Source organism: Azolla caroliniana, unplaced genomic scaffold (genome assembly GCF_043228905.1).
Source record: "Azolla caroliniana isolate FFs.n. ecotype wild unplaced genomic scaffold, voAzoCaro1.0.p SCAF_18, whole genome shotgun sequence".
In the NCBI taxonomy this organism is placed as follows: Eukaryota; Viridiplantae; Streptophyta; class Polypodiopsida; order Salviniales; family Salviniaceae; genus Azolla; species Azolla caroliniana.
The window spans coordinates 3,431,210-3,440,070 of record NW_028230453.1 but is presented as its reverse complement, the minus strand read 5'-3'; positions in this window follow the sequence as shown (position 1 = coordinate 3,440,070).

The following is an 8,861-nucleotide window of genomic DNA, read 5'->3' as shown; positions in this document are numbered from 1 at the left end:
CGGAAGCAACCGAAGGGAGAGAGAGAGAGAGAGCGCGCGCTTAACACCGACTCACGCACTTACATGCACACACACGCACACACAGCCCAACCCGACTCATGCCCTTATGTACAGGGAACGCAGGAAAGGGGGAGCACCCGACACCAACAGAGACGCGAATATACACAGACAGATGCAAACGTGTGTGTGTGTGTATATATATATATATATATATAAAAGAAGAATACATTCCGGCGTCGAGTCGGACCAAGGTAGGTTACAGCAGTCGTCGGCTGCCAAGCCGCCGGTCGGGGAGCTCACGGGCTCGTCGCGCCGAGCGGGGTCTTGCGCAGGAGATGAGCTGAAGCAAACCCTAAGCGAACACGAAGGGGGAGAAGAAGAAGAAGAAGAAGAAGAAACTAACTCTAAACCTAACGGTATACCCTCTAATGCAAAATGGGCAACCCCTTCACAAAGGGCGTTCCCTTCCTTTTATAGAACAAGGACAAGGATGCGTTACAATGTGGGATAAATCCCGACTTACATGGGACCGTCTGTCCCGACTTGACTACTCTTCGGCGCCATAAAGGCGCCCTCGTTATTCACACTAAATGTACATGGGTGCGTACACACGCTGCACCCCGCCGATGTAGCCAATGTTTCCCGGTTTCCGCCTCTGGCCGAAATTCTTCACGACATCCGCCCCCACCTAACCGCACATCCACCGGTATGTGCCAAGTCCGGTGAAGGGTGAGAGATTTCGGCCGGTGAGAAACCGGTCTTCCGTGACCCGCATCCCGGCTCGCTGCCGGTTTGATCTGTCGGCTTCGATTCTTCCTTCGCGCTTACCTCCCCGTAGGCTCGTTTGACCCGTCGATGGGTCCTCTGCCGCGATCTCCGTAGTACGCGTACTTCCGTTGGCCCTTGTTCGGCCGTATGAACGCCCCGCTTCCTGCCGTATGCCCGATGTCCTCCGCTTGAGGCATGCCGTAGTGGCCCGCTTGGCCTCCGTTGACCATTCGTGATGTCCTGATTGTCGTCCCATGTTGTTTCGCGCTGCCTTTGTCCTCTCGCCGCCACCTTCCTTCTCCATGGTCTTACATCGCCGCGTCGGCCCGAACCGCCACGGTCTCTGGAATAGTGTGGAGGATCCCTCTCTGGCCTTCTATGCGCTACCTCCGAACCGAGCAACCTATCTCCGCGCTCGCCTTTCCGTTCCAGCACCTCCGTGCGCCACATACCCTCGTCCGTTGTTCGACACTGCCTGTGCCGTACTCCGGTTCATTGCACGCCTTGTCGGCCCCTTTCCCGGCCAGATCGTGCATCGCCGCTCACCCGCATACTAGTGTCCTTCGCATTCGAGGAACACCCCGTAGTAGCCCGCTTGGCCCTTCTCGTCTTCGTGCTGCTGCAACAGGTCCTGAGTCTTCCGTTTTCCGTCGTCCCCTCACCCCCACCAGCTTGTCATCCCGGCTTGCCGTGTCAGTCTCCGCTACTTCGACGGAGCTACCGGGATCTACGAAGCGAGTGTGGAGGATCCTCCTCCGGCCTCTGTTGCCATCCCATGACTCCGACCCTGTGCAGTCCGCTAGGCACTTGTCACCTCATTCCCGACACCTCCCTTGTGCCGTCTTTCGCTTCCTTTGTTCGGCACCACCCGTGCCGAACACTGTCCCGTAGTCACGCTTTGATCCGGCCCGCGATGGCCACTTGCGAGACTCTTGTTTTGTCCCAAGTGTGCCTTTCCGGCCTGACACACCTCCCCGTGTTTGCCCCTACCGGCTCCTTCCGAAACCTCGTGTCGTCGGGTCCCGTTCCCTGCCGCCACTGTCCTTCTCCCTAGGTCTCACGTTGCCACGTTGGCCGAACTTCCGGAGTCTCCAGATCGGTGTGAGGGTCCCATAGGACCGGACTCCATTTCTATGCTTGCCGAAATTCGGGTGTCTTTTGTTTGAGTCCCTCTCGGACTCTCCTCGTGTCTTCCGCGTAGTCGGGTCCCATTTCCCGCCGCCACCTTCCTTCTCCCTCAGACTTATGTTGCCACGTTGGCCGAACAGCCGGGGTCTCCGGTTCGGTGTGGGGATCCCATAGGACCGGACTTCCTTATGTCCACTGACCTTGCCGGAAGGTCCGATTTGGTTCGTGGCCACCTCGCTGGCCTGATACCTCCTTGCCGTTCGTCGCTTCCTGTCGTCCGATCACGTTCTCCTGCCTCCACCGATCTTCCCTATAGGACTCACGCCGGCTCTCGGGCCGACCGCCGGATCGGTGTGAGGATCTTCGTGGGACCGCCCATCCGTAGCCCTTGCCTTCGTCACCTCGCCACCACCGTCAGTATCTTGGTCTTACGTCGGCCGCATTGCCGACTGCCGAAGTCTCTAGAACCGGTGTGAAGGATCCTCCGTAGACCGCCGATTTGTCTTCCCGACCCTGTCCCGGGTCGTCCTTTTCCGCATGCCAAGAGGGCGTTTTTCTCCGCACCCTCTCCCGTGGTACCGACGTACCGTCTCCTCGGCCTCTTCGTAGGCCTGCTCTCTTCCTCCCTCCCGGAATGGTCATCCGGGAGTCCGCTCCGCCCGGTTCTCGTCTGGGTCCGTTCGTCCTTCTTCGAATTGCCGGGTCCCGTTCTCCTGTCGCCACCGATCTCTCCTATAGGACTTACGCCGGCACTCGGGTCGGCAGCCAGATCGGTGTAAGGAACTCCATAGGACCGGCTTTCATTCTCCTTCCTACTCTCGACCTTCGCCCGGTCGGTCTTTCTCCCCATGTAAAAGAGGGTGGCTCGTCCCGCACCATCTCCCGTATCGGCACCTTCATGCCGAATCCGGCCTCGATCGAACAATCCACAACCGGATCACGCTCCAACCGTATCGGAATGCCGATCTCCTCGTGCCGCGTCCGTCCTCGGCCTCCTCACAGGCCGTTTCCCATCCGTCTTCGCTGACGTCGTGCCAGGACTCCTCGTTACCGCCATCCATCTCCTCGGTCTTCCGTGGGCATACGGGCCCGAATGCCGAGTTCTCCGGAATCGGGTCCGTGGGCTTTCGTTCGCTCCTTCCCCGTATCGTCTCGCCGGTGATTCCTTGCCTTTCGCCGCCGCCTTCCTCCGCTTGGGACTCACGTGGGCACTCCGGCCCGACTGCCATCGTCTCGGGAGTAAGTGTGGGAAGACACAGAATCGCCCGCCTGTTTTACGCCCTTGTCCGTAGCCACCGACTCTTCATGGTCGGCGGTCGTCTTCTTACCGATCGCGCAAGCCCCGTCTTGGCTCGCTTCTCCAATGACCGAGGTTTCGGGCTGACACGCCCGAAACCGCTGGTCCCAACGTTCCGGTTCCGCGATCTGTATCTCGGCCTCGTCCTTGGCCGTTCTATCTCCGCAAGTCGAGAGGGCGTTTCGTTCTGCACCCTCTCCCGTGGTACTGCCGTACCGATCTTCCGCCGTTGCGTGGGGCAAGTCCGTCTCCTCAGTCTCGGCTTGCGGCCTCTGTCTTTCCTCTTCCTCGAGCATCGCCTCGAGAGTTGCATACGCCTCCGCAATCCTGGCCCCAACGCCGACCCTTGCCGACTCTCTTTGCCGTTCGGCCTCTTCCCGCTGTGATGGCACGCCGTCGTGTACCTTCCTCTTAGCCTTCTCGGCTCGCTCATTGTCTAGCCGTTGGCACACCCTTCCGACTTTCGACCAGTCCTCCGTAAGCCCATTCGCTCCATCATCGTCTTCGAGCTCAATCCCGATGGCCTCCCGTTCTGCTCGGTCGATCGACCTGACGAACAATAGGACCTTGTCCGCCCCCACCAAACCTTGTTCCCGCTCCGGGAGCCGAGCAAGCCGCCGCTCAAACTCTCGAAACGCCTTGGCCGCGCCCCGGTGGGTCTTTGCCGATGCTACCCACTGGTCAAAGTCGCGCCGTCCCCGACTCTTCTGCCGTCCTCCGTATGCCTTCAGGAGCGCCTCTTCGAAGGCCTCCCACGAACTATGAGCCTCACGGAGCTCCTTTATTTCCGCATGCATCCGGACAGCCACGACCCGACAGAAGAACTCCAGCCTCAATTCCTCGTCTACGCCATGCTCCTCCATTTCCGCGTTGTAGGCTTCCAAGTAAGATGGGACTTTGTCCCCGTTGAAACGGCCGACTCTTTCGACCACTCGTTCAACCGCTTGTTGCGCTGCTTCTCGCCTCATCACCACTCGTGCCGACTCCAACACCACTTCGGCCACCATCTCCGCAAGGTCGTCGTCTTCCGACTCCATCCTCCCTTGCCGCCTTTCACGTCGAGTTCACCAAATGATGTCGCGTTGTTACGCGCGTGCGTGGAGAAAGGCGGGACCACGGGGGCCTTGGACTAGGGAGTGATGGAGCGTAGGAAGTCGTGCTTCGCTGTTCCCGGGGCATCCCAGAAGCACACCAGAAGCAACAGAAGGGAGAGAGAGAGAGAAAGAGAGCGCGCGCTTAACACCGACTCACGCCCTTATGTACAGGGAATGCAGGAAAGGGGGAGCACCCGACACCAACAGAGACGCAAATATACACAGACAGACGCAAATGTATATATATATAAAAGAAGAATACATTCCCGGCGTCGAGCCGGACCAAGGTAGGTTACAACAGTCGTCGGCTGCCAAGCCGCCGGTCGGGGAGCTCACGGGCTCGTCGCGCCGAGCGGGGTCTTGCGCAGGAGATGAGCTGAAGCAAACCCTAAGCGAACACGAAGGGGGAGAAGAAGAAGAAGAAGAAGAAGAAACTAACTCTAAACCTAACGGTATACCCTCTAATGCAAAATGGGCAACCCCTTCACAAAGGGCGTTCCCTTCCTTTTATAGAACAAGGACAAGGATGCGTTACAATGTGGGATAAATCCCGACTTACATGGGACCGTCTGTCCCGACTTGACTACTCTTCGGCGCCATAAAGGCGCCCTCGTTATTCACACTAAATGTACATGGGTGCGTACACACGCTGCACCCCGCCGATGTAGCCAATGTTTCCCGGTTTCCGCCTCTGGCCGAAATTCTTCACGACAACGTCTCGAAGATGAAGCTCTTCCAACACTTTTCTTGCTTTCTCAAGCATACCACATCTAGCATACATATGAATCCAGAGCAGTTCCAAGGACTATATTCTTCTCCAACAATCTCCTTTTCACGATCTCATCATGAATTTGTTTGCCCTTGCCTATAACACCCATGCTTCCATAGGCCTTTAGAGTGCAAATAAACGTAATAGCATCAGGTGATAAACCCTCATTTTGCATTCTTTTGAAACTATCGGGTGCATCATGTCCTTGTCCATGTTGAACATACCCAGGAAATATTGTAGACCATGTGATGACATTGTGATTAGAATGGTCTTCGAGTGCTTTTTGGGCTTTGTCAAGCATTCCACATTTAGCCTACATATCAGCAAAAGCGTTACCAAGCATAATATCCTTCTCTATGAAGTTTCAACTCCGAATTTGATCATGAATTTGTTTGCCTTTTTCTATAGCCCCTAAATTGCCACATGCCTTCAAAGAAAGGTAAGTGACTCCATTGGGAGAAAGACCCTCATTTTCCATTTGTTTGAAACAATTTAATGCCTCATGGTCATGCCCTTGTTGAGTATACTTGTGGTTAATGCATTCCAACAAATAGTGTCTTGAGCAAAAAGCCCTTCAAGCACTTGTTGCACTTTTTCAAGTGCATCATATTTTGCATACATACCCACTAAAGCAGTGCTAAGAACAATATCATTCTCCAAAAATCATCTCCTAAGAAGCTTTTCACGAAATTTTCACCTTTCTCAATAAGGTCAATGTTGTTACATGCTTTCAGAATCAAAATAAAGGTAATCGAATTAGGTGTAAGACCTTTACTTTGCATTCGTTCGTAGATGCTCAATGCTTTGTTATTTTGTTCATTTGCACACATTGGTCAATCATAATATTCCAAGAAACTACATCTCCTCCCAAACTGCAATTGAGCATGCAATGTAACCTATACCACCAAAATCTATAACAAAGTTAGTAGACATTGTTTCCCAAAATGACGGGATCGATATACATCCAAATTATGTGATCTCCATCTTCCCTTTTTTTGAAATAATTATGTCAGGTTTGAGGATTTGATTTGAGATGAGGAAATTCCAAATTTGTGGAAACCTAATAGTTGAGGAACGCCTTTGACTCGAGGAACCTTTAGATTCATGGAAAGCTTAAGAGTTAACTATGTCCCTTTTTTTGAAATAACTATGTCAGGTTTGAGGATTTGATTCGAGATGAGGAAATTCCAAACTTGTGGAAACCTAATAGTTCAGGAAAGCTTAGAGTTCAGGAATGCCTTTGACTTGAGGAACCTTTAGATTCACGGAAAGCTTAAGAGTTAAGGAACACATTTAACTCGAGAAACCTTCATAGTTGAGGAACGCCTTTGACTCAAGGAACCTTCAAAGTCGAGTGAAGCTTAGACTTGAGGAAACCTGAAAGATGAGGAAATTCCAAAGTAAAGGAATTTCTTCTCATTTCTTCTTCACCACAATTCCATAGTAAATAACAAGAAGTGTTTACATTAGTGTTTACAATGGACTGGGACTATAATGGGAGGAAGGTCTCCTTTTCTCCCCAAACGATAACCTTAACCATTTAGTTATGACCCTTGTTTCCATTTTTACATATATTCATAGATATGGCTATAGATTGTTTTATCTTCAAACAAATATGTGCCTCAACTTGTTTTATCTTACTAATCTTCCTAGTAACCCCTTTGTATAAGTTACTCACTCCGGTTTAAGCTTTTTGAGAACAATATTCAACCACAAACACTTTTTCTCTATTTTCTACCTTTGGATCAGCCACTTCATGACAAGTCTGTGTTTGTCATGTTTGCAATGTGGGTAAAATATGTGTGTGCTCCCCCACAATATTTGAAAATATATTTAAATTTGAATGTGTGTGGACCCCTATGTGCAGTGCATGTATTTGTAGTATATTTTATGTTTGCTTCAGCTTGTATTTGTAAATATGTGCATAAGAGTGCATGTGTATAATAATGCGCGACAGTCTTGTACATTTAGCTTAATAGTCGCATGTGCATGTCTACATGTATATATTCGTACTTGGTAAATTTAAGCATTGGAATGTGTATATATATACACGAGTCTTGTTTGAGCATATGTATGTTTATGTGTTAACATGTATGTGATTGTTAGACATGTGTATGCAAATTTGTATGTGTGTACGTGTGTGTGGATATGTACATGTGTACGTGTGTGTGGTTTGCGTGTATGCATTCTTGTGTATTATCATAAGCATGTGCATGTATGTGTGTTTACACTTTACAAATGTCTGCGTGGGGGGTTTGGTGTTGAAATTGAGGGATGTTTGGGAAACTCTTCGAGTTCTATTGTGGCAAGGGTCCACAATAGACATCTATGTTCCATCGAAGTGAGTGTCCATGATATAGAATTATTTGGGTTCCATCATGGACAACTAGCCATGAAGCAGCTATTGCGGTGTGCATTCACATTGTACCTTTCCACTAACGTGTCATAGGAGCTCACGTAGGAACCTAACATGAGCATCATCCAATGGGAGGACCCTAGTTCCAATTTGATCACTCATGGAGATAGTGTAAACCTTTATTCACATACCTATTATTACATACTTCATGTGAATCACCATTCATTTGATGGCAACTTCCCACTTCATTGGATCGTGATTAAATGCTCTTGATAATTCATACGTCTTTGTGAGATTTGATGTCCCGATTTCCACCATAGATAACTCTGATATTTAATCCTTCAATCTAAATATACGTATGTACTAAATGTTATATTTTTTTGTCTTCCTCAATTATTCCATTGATCACAAATTAGCATGAGAAGTTATGTTCCTTTTGCACTTGATACCAGCCCACACACTTCACATCAAATTCACCAAATGTGTGAGTGATATCTATTTGCAATTAGTAAGGAAATATACTATACATGCTTTTGACATCTAAGGGTGTTATGAGTGAGCTCTATCATTTAAAGGTTTCCAACTTGGTTGCTTAGATTATATGCATGTTTCGTAAGGGTTGTTCTCCAACATACTCTAACAAAGCAAGATGAACAAATCATCTTATAATGTCTGAGCTACAAATTGTTTCCATCACAATAAAGCAAGTGAAACTATCTCCATAAAAAATTAGGTCGCGAGAATAGGGTTAGAAACAATGGCAAACAATATGACAATCTAAATAGGCAACCTGACTAATGCATAACACCCTTGCAACAATGCATAACACATACAAAATCATGTCTCTTTGGAGTCATTACCCAACATAGTTTGAAGCCAAGAAAGAAAGAGGCATAAATGGCCTATAAGAACAAAGAAGAGATTCCATCTTAAAATGTTGCCTCAACTTTGAGGACCAACTAAAATAAATGAACAAATAAATGTAAATACAAATAGAATTGGACTAAGAGGTGACTAAAGAATCTCATAATATAGCTCATCTCGTTTATTGTAATTTATACATGTAAGACTCTCAAGGTTGACCTAGAATGGAGAGGTCTCCAAAGCGAGAGAAGAGAAAATGCATATGCATACTTGAAAAGGAGCAACGGAAGAGACTCAGGGACTACCGAGGCACCAAAAAACAAGCCTCGTACCTTTTTAAAATTTCCAAAAGGTTTGGATGTCCACTACTATTTGATAGTGGATGAATGTGTGAAAATGAAAAAACACATGCACGAGAAAGTTGTATTTAGTTGCAGAAAGAATGGTGTAAATAGAACAAAAAAAACACACATTCTATGAGTTTCTTTGAGATATAGGTGATGAATCAAATATTTCTCAGGTGCGGTACCATCTACGATAAATGCTACGTTTAAAATTTCAAAACACTTGGGCGCCTAATACTTC